This window comes from Podarcis erhardii, assembly GCF_964252035.2.
Source record: "Podarcis erhardii genome assembly, chromosome: 5".
Lineage (NCBI taxonomy): Eukaryota > Metazoa > Chordata > Lepidosauria > Squamata > Lacertidae > Podarcis > Podarcis erhardii.
The window spans coordinates 8,566,535-8,585,878 of NC_138509.1; the positions used below are offsets into that span (position 1 = coordinate 8,566,535).

Below are 19,344 nucleotides of genomic sequence, written 5' to 3' on the forward strand. Positions count from 1 at the left end.
AATAAAGACACCAAGAACGAAAACAGCAACAAAATCCCACAATCAAATTAAACTTGAGCTCTTGATGTTTGCAAATTCCAAAGAATCAAGCTGACAGACTGAACCTCAACATGTGAGTGGATTTGCATGGAGAGAGGTGGTCCCTGAGCGAGGAAGCTTGCCAGGCCACGCAGAGCCTTAAAGATTAAAACAAGCACCTTGAATCATGGCCAGAAGCAAATTGGTAGTTATCTGTAGCTAGCGCAGAAAATAGCAAGTGCGATTGTCCCGTTCAACACTGAAGGTTGGCACCAGCTGAATCTTCCAAGTCAACCTCAAGGGCAGCATTTTGAAGCATCACAATAATCAGGCTTGGAAGTGAAGAGAAGTGTTGATTAACATAGCAAAGTCTGACCTGTCTAGGAGAAGGAACAACCTCCTCATGAGCAAAAGTTGCAAAAGGGTCAACAACTCTAGCTGACTTTTCAAAAGCCAGTTGGCGAATGGTGGACTTCAGGTAGCGTTCAAATGTGCAGTGGAAAGTGGGATTAGAGTATTGGTAAAGTGCTCTGAAGGGATGCGGGTGGTGCTGTGGTCTAAACCACAGAGCCTAGGACTTGCCGATCAGAAGGTCTGCGGTTCGAATTCCCGCAAGGGGGTGAGCTCCCATTGCTCAGTCCCTCCTCCTGCCAACCTAGCAGTTCGAAAGCACGTCAAAGTGCAAGTAGATAAATAGGCACCACTCTGGTGGGAAGGTAAACGGCGTTTCCATGCGCTGCTCTGGTTCGCCAGAAGTGGCTTAGTCATGCTGGTCACATGACCCAGAAGCTGTGCGCCGGCTCCCTCGGCCAATAAGGCGAGATGAGCGCTGCAACCAGAGAGTTGGCCACGAAGTGTCAGTGGAGGCTTGTCTACTAGGGCAGAAGGGGCCTTGCCCCACCAACCACAGCCTGCCCCCACCTGCCTGCCTGCCTTACTTGCTAACAGCCAGTCCAAGGGGGCTCCTGGCTGTCTCCTTTCTCCTCCTTAGTCTCAGCTTCACCCTCGTAGAACTTGGCAGGGAAGAGGATGGGGCAAAACTATAATTTGTTGGCTCTGCCTGCCATTGGCTGGTTCCAACTCCGGTTGGCTTTTCTGTCTTCTGCCTTGCCAGTCGCTATGGGCACCAGTCACCACTTAGGAGTCTAATGGGGAAAGACATACAGTCGTACTTTGGCTTTTGAACAGCCTAGTTCTCGAATGTTTTGGCTCCCGAATGCCACAAACCCAGGAGTGTTCTGGTTTGCGAACTATTTTTGGAAGCCGAATGTCCAACGGTGCTTCCTGCAGCCAATCGGAAGCCGTGCCTTCGTTTCTGTATGTTTTGGACTTTTGGAACGGATTCCGTTTGAGAACCAAGGTATGACTGTATTTCTTATTTGTCAGCTATTTTTATTTTGGTCTTAAGAATTGCTGGATTGGGTTGTTTGTTCTAGATGTATTACCCAGGCTCTTTTCAAAAGCAGAGAATGAGGGTTTCTGAATTCCTTTCACCCTTGGTTTAAATCTCTCGCGATATATTTTGGTGGTGGTTGCTGTTTACTTGGGAAAATTCATGTGTTTAACAACACTGTTACACTTACTTAGTCCGTATTTTGTTCTACAACTCTTTGGATGTGCTTGCCATCCCATGTACTAAATTCTGGAAAAGATGTTAATTCCTTGGCAACCAATTCCCTCCTTTGTAAACACAAATGCAAGAAGAGATCCCTCATTTTTCTGCACCCAGTTGTACTGCTTCTTCAGAACCACTTGATTATAACCACAAAGGAGATGTTAAAGTTTAGGAGCCTGAGGAAGGCTAGACAAGTCAGGAGAAAACACTGGAGGAAATAACATGCTGAAGATAATTACTAGCATGTTAAAATCAAATGTTGTGGCTATAGGCTGATCCATACGATTGCTTAACACAATATGTGAGCTCTGGGAGAAGATTGCGGCTGCTTGGATTAAGATATTTAGAGACCTTAAGCACTGAAAAGATTATGGTGCCCACCATTTGCAATTCAAACAATGTGCACTGGTGTATGTGAGTGTAGAAAGAAAAAAACAAATCAAGTACACATAATTCAGAAGAATATAGCAATAATAAAACATAGATTTATTGAAGCATATGAAGGCTCTGATTTCCATGCATTATTTTGATCTGTGTTAGTAGGATGAAAGCATGAGGAGTCTAGTATAAGGAAGTCTAACAAAGTTCTGATTTTCCCCATGATTACTTAGATATATATATATAAATATCAGATCCTTAAAACACAAACACACACCAATTTTATTTTGGTGCCCCTGCTTTGCTCAGCATATGCTCAGTCTGCCACAGGTGGCTTCACTCCTCCCCCCTGGATCTTTTGCTGTTGCGCTGCACTGAGCTGAGCCATAGTTTGGCTTAACATGTTGTCCAAGCCTGAGCTGATGGTGGTTTTGCTCCTTCCAGAATAACAAAGGTTTGCTCTATGGTTTACAGCTCCTTGTTCATCCAAGAGAGCTAAACCATGAGCCTGGGTTTGGATGACATGCTAAGCCCAGTGTGGCAAAGCATCAGGACAACCAGGGGAAAGTGAAATGGTGACAATCTCTCCAGGATTACAAAATGCACAAGTGAGAAGGGATGTCCAACTGAGTTTTCACTAAAAAGAGAAATCATATAAATTGGTAATGATAGACTTCATGCTTCATCTCCTGCAATAAAATAACAAGCACTTAGTTTCTGTGTGTGCCAGGCTCAGCTCCTTGCTTGCTGTGTGTGTGGCCTCTCCTAGCAATTAACCTGAGGGTCTACTTTCCTTTTCTAATTTGTAGGAAGTGGCTCGTGACATCTGTTTGGGCCCCGGGGCTACTTCTTGGAAACCTTTAGTTGTCTGTAAGGTTGTTTGATTTCTTTCACAGCGGGAGGACTAGAAAGATACATAACAACTGGCAGACTTGATTCATAGCTCTAGGAGGAAGAAAAAACATTTTCAGATTATAAAGGAACTACTAAAAATACAGAGACTAAAAGCTTTTATGAGAATGAAGTAAACATAGAGGGGAATCCATAGATTGCTGAAAAAGGATTTGTGAATATAAAACTCCCCAAAAAGGCCCTTAAGGGTGTCTCCCGCTGCTAGAAATTTAGATGACTAAGCTGAAAGACCTGTCTATTTGTTGCTCAATCCACTTGAAAGTTCGCTGTGAAAGCTCAGCTGGGCAAGAGTATATTTATTTCAAGGAACCATGTGCAGGAGAATCTTGGCAGAATGTGTTTCTTTATGCCCATATTGCCTTATTGAGCCTTATTGTGCTCTCTCTGTGGCTTCATCTTAAACCCATTAATTTATTGAACAATGGAACCACATCTCTTTTTCAGAAAGGCTGTGCTGCAGAAAAACAAAATCCCCTTAATAGAGTCCAGGTCAAGGGTAGTAATAGTACCACTCTATTCTGCCTTGGTAAGACCACACCTGGTAAGCTGCATCCTACTCTGGGTACCACAATTTAAGGATATTGACAAGCTGGAACATGTGCAGAGGAGGGCAACCAAGATGATCAAGTGTCTTAGGGTTTCCATATTTCAAAAAGTAAAAGTGCGGACACAAAAGTTGTTGAACTTTTTTTGGCAAGGTTGTTTGCCCTGAACGTATGGTAACCCTAAAGGGTCTGGAAACCAAGCCTAATGAGGAATGGTTGAGGGAATTGGGTATGTTTAGCCTGCAAAAGGACACAGGTGGCGCTGTGGGTTAAACCACGGAGCCTAGGACTTGCCGATCAGAAGGTTGGCGGTTCGAATCCCTACAATGGGGTTAGCTCCTGTTGCTCGGTCCCAGCTCCTGCCAACCTAGCAGTTCAAAAGCGCGTCAAAGTGCAAGTAGATAAATAGTGGTTTCACCAGAAGTGGCTTAGTCATGCTGGCCACATGACCCGGAAGCTGTCTGCGGAAAAATGCCAGCTCCCTCAGCCAGTAAAGTGAGATGAGCGCCGCAACCCCAGAGTCGTCCGCCACTGGACTTAACGGTCAGGGGTCCCTTTACCTTTACCTTTAGCCTGCAAAAGAGGAGACTGAGAGGAAATATGAAAGCCATTTTCAAATATCTTAGGGGCTGTGACATGGGATATGGAGCAAACTTGTTTTCTCCTGCTCTGGAGAGTAGGACTTGAACTTCAAGTACAAGAACCTTCTGACAGTAGGAGTTGTTCAACAGTGGAATGGTCTCCTTCAAAAGTGGTAGACTTTACTTCCTTGGAGATTTTAAAGCAGAGGTTGGATGGCCATCTGCCATGGATGGTTTAGTTGAGATTCTTGCATTGCAGGGGGTTGGACTAGATGTCCCTTGGGGTCCCTTCCAATTCTACAATTTTATGTACATGGCTGTTAGTGACTTTTATCATCATGGGATAAAGGTAAAGGTAAAGGTGACCCCCCTGACCATTAGGTCCAGTCGTGACCAACTCTGGGGTTGCGGCGCTCATCTCGCTTTATTGGCCGAGGGAGCCGGCGTACAGCTTCTGGGTCATGTGGCTAGCATGACTAAGCCGCGTCTGGCAAACCAGAGCAGGGCACAGAAACGCTGTTTACCTTCCCGCCGGAGTGGTACCTCTTTATCTACTTTCACTTTGACATGCTTTCAAACTGCTAGGTTGGCAGGAGTAGGGACTGAGCAACGGGAGCTCACTCCATCGCGGGGATTCGAACTGCTGACCTTCTGATCAGCAAGTCCTAGGCTCTGCGGTTTAACCCACAGCGCCACCAGCATCCCTTATGTACATGGCTGTTAGTGACTTTTATAATCATGGGATATTGCATACTAAAAACTACATAATGCAGTTGTGTGTTGGTGATCCATGCACATAAATACACCTATGTTACCTACTGTAGGGGTGCAAGAAAAGGGGCCCTGTGCTATGCTTTGCTACAGGTTACCTCTCTGTGACCCTACTAAAAGCCCTCGGTGTTTACTCTTCTTTCTCCCTACACACTCAGAGAAGAATGAATTGGGGTGGAGAGAGCTGACAGAAAGCAATGTGCTTGGTAGGTAGGAATCCAAAATAAACAGATGATCTGATTGTGTACTTGGACATGTTTAAATGGGAGGGGGCTGCTTTGATCTTTGGAAGATTGCTCTACACCTTGTTCAGCAGCAGGGAATAATTGCTGAGTAAGCAGGCTTCTGGTTTCAGAGAGGTGAGCAAAATCTTTCTTCTTCTTTTTTGCACTATAGCCTTTCTTGCTGCAGCTGACAGTAGGCCTGCCTACTGAGTGGCCTCCTATTCTTTCCTTTTCCCAAATAGCTGGTAGTTAGGAGATATCATTCCAGTTACTGTGATGTACTACTATCAAGTGGGGAAGGTAAAGGTAAAGGGACTCCTGACCATTAGGTCCAGTCGTGACCCACTCTGGGGTTGCGGCGCTCATCTCGCTTTATTGGCCGAGGGAGCCGGCGTACAGCTTCCGGGTCATGTGGCCAGGATGCCGAAGCCACTTCTGGCAAACCAGAGCAGCGCACGGAAACGCCGTTTACCTTCCCGCCGGAGTGGTACCTACTTATCTACTTGCACTTTGACATGCTTTCAACCTGCTAGGTTGGCAGGAGCAGGGACCGAAGAATGGGAGCTCACCCCGTCGCAGGGATTCGAACCGCCGACCTACTGATCGGCAAGTCCTAGGCTCTGTGGTTTAACCCACAGCGTCACCTGTGTCCCCATCAAGTGGAGAAGAGAGGCACAAAATTGCTTTTGTTGTTTAGTGCAATATACTTTTAGAAAAGCACCCAGCATCAATAGGGCAACAAGCAAACTGAACATTTCGAGTTTGATGGTTAAACTTTATATTACCCCATGTTTGCTTTTTATAAAATCATGTTTAGCACTGACCACTTTCTTTCTTTGAGAAAAAGCATCTGTGGGGAAGGGGCTCAACTGGATTCAGACTGTGAGGAGAAAGGTTAAGCCCGCTCCCCTCCCATTTCCAAAATCACCCCCCCACCACCACTATTTCCCCTGAAGTTTCTGTAAATGGAACTTTCAGGGTTAAAATAACAGCTGGGGAGATTTTCAGTGCCTTTGGTTTCCTAGTCTGGTGTGGGGCCTTGCACAGCTGCTTTGTCTCTAAAAAAGAAAGCAGCCAGCACAAAATATGCAGCTTAATCCTGATTCACACAATCCTGTAGCAGTTTTACAAACGAAGCTGGGTTTTGAAATAAAGATTAAGCTTTTTGGACATGTTGGTACAGTTAAATGACCAGTATTTTTTTCCATGTTGTGTCCTCGGCCCAGTATACTTGAAGGAGCATCTCCACCCCATCGTTCAGCCTAGACACTGAGGTCCAGCTCCGAGGGCCTTCTGACAGTTCCCTCACTGCGAGAAGTGTAGCTACAAGGAACCAGGCAGAGGGCCTTCTCGGTGGTGGCGCCTGCCCTATGGAACGCCCTCCCATCAGATGTCCAGGAAATAAACAACTACAGTGGATGCTCGGGTTGCGAACGTGATCCATTCGGGATGCACGTTCGCAACCCGCAGCATTCTCTTTCACAACAGTTTCATCACTTCTTTGGGCTCCCTCACGTCTCCCGCTCCCATTTACATCGTTAAAAAAATTTTTCCAAACAAATTATCAACTTGTTTACAATCTCATGTCCACTCACACCTATAATCTAGCGCTTCTTCCAGAAAGTTTTATATTTTCTTTAGTCTCACTTATCATCAAATTTAAATCTAGTTTAGTGGTGACCAGTTTTTTTATAATCTAGCATCCTTCTTAACATTCAACCAAATTACAATGTTTTTGTAAATACATCTTGAATTTCTCCCAGTCTTCCTCCAACTTCTCTTCTCCCAGATCACGGATTCTGCCGGTCATCTCGGCCAGTTGCATATAGTCCATCAGCTGCATCTGCCACTCTTCCAGCGCAACCCGCAGCATTCTCAACCCACGGGTTGCGATTCGGCACTTCTGCACATGTGTGATTGCCAAAACCCAGAAGCAACCTTTTCCGGTACTTCCGGGTTTCGGCAGTTCCACAACCAAAAAAAAATGCAACCTGAAGCTTCTGTAACCCGAGGTATGATTGTACAGTGGTACCTCGGGTTAAGTACATAATTCGTTCTGGAGGTCCGTTCTTAACCAGAAACTGTTCTTAACCTGAAGCACCACTTTAGCTAATGGGGCCACAAATTGGCACAGAGTCTATCAGGACATGACATGACCATGGTTCCAGTTTTGCTGGGTGTGCCAGAATAATCACACAGCAGTTTCTCCAAATGTTCAGTGCACACAGCCACCATGTGCGGAACTTGGCATGTACATCAGTACAGTGGTTCCCTGCAAGACGAATGCCTCGCAAGACGAAAAACCCGCTAGACGAAAGGGTTTTCTGTTTTGGAGGCGCTTCGCAAAACGAATTTCCCTATGGGCTTGCTTCGCAAGACGAAAATGTCTTGCGAGTTTCTGCGGGTCCCCCCCCCTTTTTCTAAACCGCTAAGCCGCTTATCTGCTTATCCGCTAAGCTGATAAGCTGCTAAAAGCCGCTAAACGCCGCTAAGAGCGCTAATCTGCTAAGCCGTCAGTGGGCTTGCTTCGCAAGACGAAAAAACTGCTAGACAAAGAGAATCGCGGAACGGATTCTTTTCGTCTTGCGAGGCACCACTGTATCAGTGGATTTTCCCCATCACCCTTGTCTTAATGAATTGAATCACAATGCTCCAGGTATTGCAGAAGAATGATGTAAGGGAAATGAAGAACTGTGAAGGTGTTTTATTTTTATAAGCACTATCAGTTTTCTAGCATTTTTCTAACCAACACAAGGCTATCAATACTGGAAATCCATTATTGCAGGGTTGGTAATTTTTGCTGCATTTATGCGTAGTAAAAGTCCGGACTTTGCCTGCCCAATAAAGCTGCTGTTATCGAAATTAACACCTTTCCGTCCATTACACCCAGAATGACCCAAGAAAATCAATCCTGAGTCATGGTGGTTTAAACCAATGTGGAAACAACCAAATAAACAATGCTAGGAATTGTGTATTAATGAAGACAAAGCTAGGATTTTAGCCATGGGCATAGCTGGGGAGGGAGGCAGGGCGCAGCTGCCACCCAAATTAAGTAAATCAATAAAAATACTTAAGATAGGTTCTGCCCACTCCAACATAAAGCCTGTCCCCTCCCCGAGCATAAATCCTGGATACACGTATGAATTTATCTTTGTTCAGCCTCCAATAATCTGGTTAAAGGTTTCTTGTAGCTGATGTAAGCAGGCTCACTTGCTTTTATAAACTAATTTGCCTAAATGAAATTATGTGTATATATTCATATACTTAGTCGTACTTGAAGCTCTTTCTAAGGTTTCCAGATGAATTTTTGAAAGCTTTTTGCTACAAACTTCCTGTACCTCATTGAGAAGGAGCTCCAGGGATTTCGCATTACTAGACTGTGAGGTAACTGAGCTATGCTAAATGGTATTCCAGTTTCCCTGTATCTCCGTATTCATCAGGTAGGCACGTCCCGTTTTATTTTCTGCCAGTGTAGTGACATGATGAAATTCCTACTAGGTTTGATGGAATTGGTAACTTGGATTAGTTGTATCTGAGAAGGAAGAGCGCTTGCTTGAATTCATCTAGCACACGACAGGGAAGGGTTTTATGCAAGATACAATAGTTGTCTTGTCTATCTGTTGGTGCCCAGCATTACAGTGGTGCCTCGCAAGACGAAATTAATCCGTTCTGTGAGGCTCTTCGTATAGTGGTTTTTTCGTCTTGCCAGCTTAGCAGATTAGCGCTATTAGCGGTTTAGCGGCTTTTAGCGGATCAGATGATAAGCGGCTTATCAGCGGATCAGCTGATAAGCGGCTTAGCGGCTTAGGAAAAGGGGGGGGGGGAGGGGAAAAAACCCGCAGGAACTCGCAAGACATTTCGTCTTGCGAAGCAAGCCCATAGGGAAATTCGTTTTGCGAAGCGCCTCCAAAACGGAAAACCCTTTCGTCTAGCGGGTTTTCCGTCTTGCGAGGCGTTCGTCTTGCGGGGCACCACTGTATAACTTTGTCCAAATTCTAGTGTCACGCTAGCCAAGATGAGGAACTGGATTTCAAGAAAGCAAGGTCTCTTTTGCTCAATCTTAGTTCTTGGACTGACCATGGTGGGGAAAAGGGGAAAGCACAGGGAAGAGACTACATATTCATTCTCTGCCCATGTAATTTTCTGTATGTTATACAGAAGTAACTGGCAACTACATCCTATGGGAAGTTTAGCTGCTGTTGGGCTCTTGTAGATGAAGCATAATCATTTGTCCCCAGGGTTTTTAAGGGTTTTGTTGGAGCATTAGCACAAAGCGAGAAGATTAACCTGAAAAATAGGTGCCAGGTGGAGCAGAATGAGATGATTCTCTGTTCACATTACACCTGTGGTGGATCAGATACTGCAGCTGTCACACTCCTGTGTGTAGCTTGAGTCCCAGTTCTGGGTGGTGTAAGCCACTGTCCAAAATAGTCACCAAGAAGGACAGGTTTGCAGCCACAGTGTAGCCCAAAGTCAAGTACAGAGAATCAGTCTAGGCCCAAAATGTGATCCAGAAGCAGGATCAGGCAAAAGTCCAAGATCCAGCACCTCGATGTCATATTCAGCAGCTGGAAAGCTCAAGAGAGAGACCTGGTTAGCTTACAAGGTGGCCCCATACTCGTGGGCTGTGCAATGACTCTGAGTCGGTAGATGCATGCTATGTTGTTGCTCAGTGGTCCGCAGCTTGTGGCTCCTCTGGTGGCTCTCAAGTGTTCTTCAGCAGATCTCAACTCAAAGAGCCTTTCAATGATATCCTCAGCACTGGTTCCAGGGGACCCAGTTGGCTGGCCAAGTCCCTGACCTGTGGAGTGTCTTGTTCATCCTCTGTGGATGCCGTATCTAGTACCAGCTCAGAGCTAGGCATGACAGCTATCTGGACAAACCCTCTTGTCATCCCCATTACTGAAAGTACAGCTCAGCGCAACAAGAATTTGAAGCCAGCTGAATGCATTCCATTGTTAACAGCCACTATTGCAGGGGTAGGGAATCTTTGGCCCAAACCACACCCACCCGCCCCATGCCTGTGGTTAAATGTGACATGAGGTGTGGAGCAGGTAGAGATGTGGGGGGTTTGCCTGCTCATGCAGCCAATCCCTGCAGAAATCAGAACTGAACTCCCTGCATGTAAGCTGCTGCACCTAGAATTGAACCCTGCTTTCTTTGGGTGTGGGGGAGAGTTCCATGTGGGGAACTCTTTCACTCACCCAAGCCCTGAAGAAAGCAGGATTGGACATCCACTCCTGCCCACCACCCCATGTGCATCAGCTAATGTGCAAGGGTTTCAATCCAGCTTGGTCAGTATCTCCCTCCCTATGTGTCATGGGGTGGTTGGGTGCAGAGGAATGGTGGGAGGAACCACCTGGGGAACCACCAAGGGAAGAAGGCACAGAGCCTGGGGAGTAGTGGTGGGACAACCATGAGTGGTCAGAGAGAGAAGACTGGGAAGAGGAGGTGTCGAAAGCTGAAGAGGTAACAGGGCTTAGTGAGCTGGGAGAGTCTGTGGCAGAGAGCAGTCAAGAATCAGAGGCAGAAGCTGAAGCGTGGGAGGAGGGAGGTCAAGTGGTAGAGATGAGTCTGGCTGGTGAAGAGTCAGGGGTGTCTCCCCCTCCTGCTGTGTTAAGCTCCCCTCCCTCCTTGGCTCCCAGAACCAGAAGAGGCAGGAAAAGGGTGGAGGCGAGTTTGGTTTCGCTCAAGCACGGTCTCTGATTGCTTGGAAAAGGCTCTGAGGAGGCAGGGAATTTAAGTTTTGGCAACTGAATTTCATGGAGGAAGACCAATGGGAATGAGCTGCTCTGCTCATTAGGCATCTTTGAACCATGTGATTACTGACTGGCATGCTTCTGTGACGCTACATGTCAGTCTTGGTTGACCACAAACTTGACATGAGCCAACAGTGTGACGCGGCAGCTAAAAAAGCCAATGCAATTCTGGGCTGCATCAATAGGAGTATTGCATCTAGATCAAGGGAAGTAATAGTGCCACTGTATTCTGCTCTGGTCAGACCTCACCTGGAGTACTGTGTCCAGTTCTGGGCACCACAGTTCAAGAAGGACACTGACAAACTGGAACGTGTCCAGAGGAGGGCAACCAAAATGGTCAAATGCCTGGAAACGATGCCTTATGAGGAACGGCCAAGGGAGCTGGGCATGTTTAGCCTGGAGAAGAGGAGGTTAAGGGGTGATATGATAGCCATGTTCAAATATATAAAAGGATGTCACATAGAGGAGGGAGAAAGGTTGTTTTCTGCTGCTCCAGAGAAGCGGACGCGGAGCAATGGTTCCAAACTACAAGAAAAAAGATTCCACCTAAACATTAGGAAGAACTTCCTGACAGTAAGAGCTGTTCGACAGTGGAATTTGCTGCCAAGGAGTGTGGTGGAGTCTCCTTCTTTGGAGGTCTTTAAGCAGAGGCTTGACAACCATATGTCAGGAGTGCTCTGATGGTGTTTCCTGCTTGTCAGGGGGTTGGACTCGATGGCCCTTGTGGTCTCTTCCAACTCTATGATTCTATGATTCTATGATTCAATAATCTGATGTTGTTATGATGACAGATGATTGAGAGCTGGGTGGTCTTGTCCACTTGTCAAAGTTGTCTTGTGGAGTGGGGGAAGGGAAGGTCTGGCCAGATGAACCAATAAGATGCCTCACCTCCATGCTATAGGGATGTTCCTATATTTCAACAATCACATTAGCATATGCTAACAGCAGCAGGTGACAGTAAAAGGGCCAGGTGGTGCGTAAGAATGACTTCAAAATGTAGTAAGTCCAGTTGCCTGATTAATTTTATGGATTATATTTCTGTTCCGCTTTTCATTCAGATGAATCCCAAAACAGCTTGCAAACAATAAATGACAGTAACATGATAGAACATCACAAATACAGCATCAGTGAAACAATTAAAATCTGTAAATCACTGTTAAAAAAATCAGCAACTGAAAAATAAGCTAAACGTCACAATTAAAGCAAACGTCATATACGATTACCAAATCAACACAGCATCATCTATAAATCCATCTTAATATTAGCAAAATAGCAACCAAACATTAAACCAATCACTATTAAGTTCATACACACACTCTTCCCACCCCCATGACTAATAATCTTTCACTCTATTCATCAAAATACAGATCCACACAATGCCTGTGGCAGCAACTTTTCTCTGAAGCTTCCTTGGGCTGAAGTTGGGGAAGCCCTGGTGAAACCAGCCACCCCCTGATGGCAAACAGAGTTTCTCTCCCCTCACAGCTCTTCTTCTGGAAACAACTCCCTTATGAAGGCCCCTATGGAGGGTAGGGCAAGGCAGGTGGAAAAAGCCATTAGTTGCTGGCCAACATGTAAGAAACAGTCTCCCTTTTTTCACCCAGAAGCATTCACCAAAAACATCCCCTTAATGCCTCCTGATGAGATGGAAACCTATGGAACTTGTAGGAAAATGTTTAGCTGGTTCATCAATGTTAACCATTTTGATCAATTAAAACATCTTGAAATGTCCACCGAAGTGTCTTAATTTCTTTTTCATCCAGCAGCCTCCTGCCCCACCAGTGGTCCGTTGGTTATTTTTATGTGTAGGAACCTTTCCTTCTTTATCTTTTCTTGTACTACCTGAAAATGTGGACTGCACACATGGTTCATGAATCAAGCAGAGTTTCTGTGTTGCAAACGTTAGTTCAAGAGAAATCTTATCTTTGTAGAAAGTCAACATGTTTGGTATTAAATAATAAAATAAATGCGAACCAGGGGGCTACTAAAAATTATTTAACTGCTTAATAAACGTTACGATCCAATATATATATTACTTTTCCATTTGGGGAAATTGTCCAAGCTAGTTGACGCTCTTTGGAATTTTTTGCAATTATATTTAGTGTGTTAATAAAGATGACTGTGACCAAATGCTCTCCCAGGACATGGTTCAACAATTCTGCAAAGGCCCTGTGTGAATCTCCAGCCAGATAACTACTCCTTAGCTCAAAAATAACAAGGCTGAATCTAAACAATTGTTGGCGAAATTTCCTTCTGCCTGTCTGCCTCAATTGAGCAATAAAAGGGCTGTGCACACTCTGGAATGTGTCGTGTGGGAAAGCACTTAACCTTCAGTTTTAGCGGTGTTACTACATTATATTATTCTGTTCAAGTCACAGTCAAAATACCATACATCTGAGGATTTTCCTGAAGAATAATAAATCTGATTTGTATATACTTGCGTACTGAATGGCAGCACGACCTCTGTAATTCTGTACAGAAAATATATGTTGAAATCACATGAGTTCTTGTTAACTGAGAAGAGGACGGGTAGTGGGGAAGATTATAGATGTTGTATTTTAAATTAAACTCAAGCTAGTTTCTGTTTGTAAGCAGCCAAGTTTAAAGCAAGATCTGAATTTGTCAAGCAGCATGAAACAAAGATTATGCCTATATCTTAAAATAAAGACCCAAGTCCATGATGTTTTGGAAGAGGCTAAGGCAGGGGTCAGCAAACTTTTTCAGACCTTGTGGGGGGCTGGACTATATTTTGAGGAAAAAATGAACAAATGCCTGTGCCCCACAAATAACCCACAGATGCATTTTAAATAAAAGCACACATTCTACTTATGTAAAAACACCAGGCGGGCCCCACAAATAACTCAGAGATGCATTTTAAATAAAAGCACACATTCTACTCATGTAAAAACAATAGGCAGGCCCCACAAATAACCCAGAGATACATTTTAAATAAGAGCACACATTCCACTCATGCAAAAACACGCTGAGTCCCGGACTGTCCGTGGGATTTAAGTCCGTCTAAGTCCGTCCGGATTTAGAAGGCGATTGGGCCAGATCCGGCCCCCGGGCTTTAGTTTGCCTACCCATGGGCTAAGGAGTGAACCCTACACAATCCAGAGTGGAGTCCCTAAAATGGTTGTGCTTGTGTTCTAAGACCTTGGACCTGCCGATCACAAAAAGCTCAACAACTTTGGGTCTTCGTCCCCCCAAAAAAGCTCAACAACTTTGGTCAAACCAATGGGTAGATCGCAATCAGTTTTTTTTATAGTGGGAGTAGATCGCAGTCTCTTGGAAGCTGGACATGCCTGACATATGGCTTCACAGAAACGTCTGTCCAAATCAGCATGTGTTGGGGGCTCTATCTCACCCTCAGGATTGTGGGTGCCCACCGCCGCAACGTGGACATGCAACGTCACGCGCACAGGTCTGCATGCAGCGCGTGTAACATTGCACACACTATGTGCAGGTGTTTGCATGTGACGTCATACATCTGCGTTGTGGTGACTCCTCTTCCTCCTTTTAGTCAGCCATAGTCAGCCTTTTACATGGGCAGAACAGCAGGGACCACCCTATATCTCAGCACATGCTCCACTAAGCCCACCTGGACAATCTCTTGCTTTTGTTTCTTATCTACTCTGTAAATTAAGAAGGGTGGCACTGTGGTCTAAACCACAGAGCCTAGGGCTTGCCGATCAGAAGGTTGGCGGTCTGAATCCCCGCGATGGGGTGAGCTCTCGTTGTTCGGTCCCAGCTCCTGCCAACCTAGCAGTTCAAAAGCACGTCAAAGTGCAAGCAGATAAATAGGTACCACTCTGGCGGGAAGGTCAACAGCGTTTCCGTGCGCTGCTCTGGTTTCACCAGAAGCTGCTTAGTCATGCTGGCCACATGACCCAGAAGCTGATGAGCACGCAACCCCAGAGTCGTCCACGACTGGACCTAACGGTCAAGGGTCCCTTTACCTTTTTATGTTTTGCAACATACTCAGTTCTCAAAACTATTCATAGTTAGATACTCTTGATAACTAATTAATTGCCATCTTCTGGGCTATCCTAGATAGTAAGGGCTAACCTCTTATTCCAAAGCCATTTGGTCTTTGCCCTCCAAACAAAAGCCCCTTCTCAGAGTTCTTCTGTATGGAGAGAAGCAAGAACAATTCGTGATTGAAACAAACAAACAAACAAACAAACAAACAAACAAACAAACAAAATAGCTTGCTTTCTGTTTGCACAGGCCCAAATTGCGAGGCAATAACAGGCTTTCTATAAAAGCATTGTAACACGTACTAGATTCTAAAATGGTAAAAATATTGTTTAAAATGTGAACATAAGAAATCGCACATCAACATTCTTCTGGGTAGTAGAAATTGGTTTGATTTCGATGACATGTTTACTATCTGCCGCTAGCTTCCAGAGTACATCTGGCATATTATAATAGACAAAACATTAATTAACTATGCAACTAAATAATTAAACTTGTACCATAGCTTTTACCTTACAACTCCAGCATGGCTTTCAATAACGAAGCAGATAAGACAAATAATTAAAACTGCACAAAACAAAACCAACCAGCCATCTGTAAACTACCCATAATCAGCCCAACATCTTAATTACAAAGAACTGCAGAAAGCAAGAGAGAGGCTTTTAACTGGAGCCTGGAGTTTCTGCAGTGTCAATACAAGATAATCCTCAGAGCAAGGGGTGTTATCTGCTCACGAATCACTGTATTTTGATGAAATATAGAAATAAAATAAAATAAAATGTCCAGTAGCACCTTAGAGACCAACTAAGTTTGTTCTGGGTATAAGCTTTCGTGTGCATGCACACTTCTTCAGATAGTGTATTTTGATGGTTATATCAGAGGCCTTCAATCTTTATATATATATATATATAGAGAGAGAGAGAGAGAGAGAGATTTTACAGAATCATAACAAAATACAGCGAAAAAAGAAAAAAAAAAAAACAGAAAAATACAAGATACAAAAAACAAAAAGAAAATAAAAAGAAAAAGAAAAAAGAAAAAATCCCTCTTTCCTTTTTTTAACTTTAAAGTTCATTACCTTGTTTCCTTGACCTCCTCATACCTCCCCTTTTTGTATTCCCATTTACATAATCAAATCAGCAAATCCTTGCCCTCTTTCAATTTATCATCTTTAACTTTGTATCTTAACATATCACAACTCAAATGTTTTCATCCATCAATTCGTTTTTGCATACTCTTTCTAACTTTATCACTAATGCCACTTATTTTCAATCCAACATCATTTTAGCATTCATAAATTTTACACTGTTTCTGTAGATAGTCTTTAAATTTATTCCAGTCCTCTTCCACCAGCTCCTCTCCCAGGTCTCGGATTCTGCCAGTCATCTCCGCCAGCTCCATATAGTCCATCACTTTCATCTGCCTTTCTTCCAGGGTGGGTAAATCTTGTGTCTTCCAGGGTGGGTAAATCTTGTGTCTTCCAGGGTGGGTAAATCTTGTGTCTCAGAGGCCTTCAATCTTTTTGGACCTGCGGCACATTTTGAAATCTTAAGAAACTTGCCGCGGCGTATCACAAAACATTAGTTTCCCAGAAGAAAAACAAGTGGCGATATCAAAACAACAGGCTGGCACACCTTCATCCTCCATAAAAACAAATACAAAATGGTAATTTGTACTCAGACAGTAACACCCCACCCAACAAAAATAAAATATGAGAGGGGCAGGAGGTCAATGGTTCCAATTAGAATTTTTTCCTTGGTGATTTAAACCATGACTTAATTAAAATCAACCCTCCCTGACGGTTATGAATGCTTTCTAAATTTATATTGTCACTAAGAGATGAGTCTACTTGCTGAGGCAACGTAGGGGGAAGGGAGTGAAGGGAAAAGACAACTGTATATTTTAAAGGTTTTAACAGGGTAGCAGCCAGAAGTCCACCCCCCCACCCCCACCCCCAATGGTATCTGATAAAAGAGCCTCTGCCCTGGGATCTAAACTGAAGATAACTCAGCTGCTCAGTGGGACAGGTGTAGGATCCCTGATCTCTTTTTATATCCAAACAGAATGGGGATTCCAGTTGCTTGTAGTTCTAGGCAAGGGAATTACATCAGCACATTTATCTCTGTATGTATGTGTGTGTGTGTGTTTGTTTGTTTGTTTGTGTGTGTGTGTGTGTGATCTGAAGTACTTAAACAAACAAAAGTTGTCATAACTGATTTATTCACTACAAATGCCCTTATGAATTCACATTGCTGTTGTGGTTAATTCAGTTTATATGCCGCCCTTGTATCAAAAGATCTCAGGGCGGTGTACGGCATTAGAAACACAAAGCATCAGCGATAAAAACATAGTAAAAAGCATACTGACCGACAGCCTAACAAATGGTAAATTCTTAGATAATCCGCTCTTTCCTTTAAAAATAGGGTTTCTTCAAATTCTGTTAACATTCTGATTGCGTTTAAACATTTCAGAACAGCAAGTGTCATTTGAAAATACCCAAACCATTCCAGATTCTTGGGGTATCGTTTGTTGCTTAATCTGGCATAATCAATAGTTTTTGCGTTTTTAATAACATTTTGTACCTAAATGGATGACTTTTTTGTTTGACTTCTGATATTGAAATTTGTCTGCAGCTCAGCTAAAATTGATTCAGAGGGAGATACAGGTGGGCTTTTTATTTTAGCCGCCCTGAGCCCGGTCTTGGCCGGGGAGGCCGGGGTATAAATAAAAATTATTATTATTATTATTATTATTATTATTATTATTATTATTATTATTGCGGCACCATATTTTTCACTAATTGGATACAAAAAATGGCTTTTCATTATTTTTCTGTACGTTTTCTCTCTATTTTTCTAAAAAAATAATCAGTGCAACTTGAAATTTGCTCCCAAGTGCACACTTTGCCTCTGCCCTTAGGTTCCTGAGTGGACAGAAGAGGCTGTTCAGCAGTTGTCAAACAAGACATGCTCCACCTCGTCACACTCCCAGACTAATACGCCTGAAAATATTTTATAAGACATTGCTATCACGCCATCACTCCAAGGAACAGTGTTTTTCAGTGAGCCTGGCCACCATGGGAATATTCCAGGACAATCTGCTACAGCACCATCCATCTCTCATTTCTATCTCCTCCATCCTGTCCCCTTGCTGCCCCTCTGTATCCCTCCCCACCCCTTTGGTGCTGTTAGGAACTTCGCGTAGGGCTTTCCACACACATATCCTTCCATTTCCTACTTTTTCACCATTGTGGGAATTTTCTAGGAGGTTGCTTGCTTGGGTAATATCCACCACAGACTCTCAAGTCTCTGTGAACCAACAGGACATTTGCTCCTGTTCTTTTTGCCCTGGAATAGACAATATTTTGAACTCTTCCGTCAGTACTTCTCTTCTGTTTCCCTGATCTCACTGTCCTTTCTGCCTCCTGTCATTTGCATTTGAGTTTTCCTCTTTGCGCTTAGGCCTCGATTGTAGCTCATCAGTCTCCACTCCTTATATGGCTACTGAAATATTCCCTGCCAAATCTATCTCTTTATCCAGCTGTGCGTTTTTTGGGGGGAAGGGTGATGCATAAGAAATTAATGCATGCATTTTACTTTGGCACTTTTGCTGCCTGTGACCCTTTTTGGTGTTTTGCAGTAAACTAAAATGCTGCTGTCCCCAAATCTACTGATATATTTTTTTTCTGTGCTAATCAGAGTGCAGGCCAACATCCCTGTGGTAAGTTGCTGTTTTGGACGTGGGGTGTTGAAAATCGCATATCCACTGGTGATGTTTGCTTATATATGTGCTGTGTTTATAAAAAGGTAAAGGATCCCTAACAGTTAAGTCCAGTCGCAAATGACTATGGGGTTGAGACGCTCATCTCACTTTACTGGCCAAGGGAGCTGACGTTTGTCCGCAGGCAGTTTTTCCGGGTCATGTGGCCAGCATGAGTAAGCCACTTCTGGCGAAACCAGAGCAGCACACGGAAATGCCGTTTACCTTCCTGCCGGAGTGGTGCCTATTTATCTACAGTGGCATCTCTGGTTATGTACTTAATTCATTCTGGAGGTCCATTCTTAACCTGAAACTGTTCTTAACCTGAAGCACCACTTTAGCTAATGGGGCCTCCTGCTGCCGCCACGCGATTTCTGTTCTCATCCTGAAGCAAAGGTCTTAACCTGAGGTACTATTTCTGGGTTAGCGGAGTCTGTAACCTAAAGCGTATGTAACTTGAAGCGTATGTAACCCGAGGTACCACTGTACTTGCACTTTTTTGGGGGGTGTGCTTTTGAACTGCTAGGTTGGCAGGAGCTGGGATCGAGCAACGGGAGCTCACCCCATTGCAGGGATTCGAACCGCTGACCTTCTGATCGAAAAGCCCAAGAGGCTCATATACTCAGCCTGAATAGCTCAGTTGGTGGTGCTGATAACATGAAGGTTGCAGGTTCATTTCCCATATGAGTCAGCTGCATTGCATTGGGTTGGACTAGATGATTCTCAGGGTCCCTTCCAATTCTATGATTCTTTGTAATGCATAACCAAGGGCGCATGTTTGAAACCCTGGCATATAGGGTACTG

The 19,344-nt window shown here is 44.1% G+C and overlaps 1 protein-coding gene across 1 annotated transcript in view; it reads left to right on the forward strand.

Moving 5' to 3' along the window:
• The window catches only part of FGFRL1 (fibroblast growth factor receptor like 1), a 175,908-nt gene that overhangs the window by 59,375 nt on the left and 97,189 nt on the right, over positions 1–19,344 (forward strand). The gene's annotated exons all lie outside the window — the stretch shown is intronic.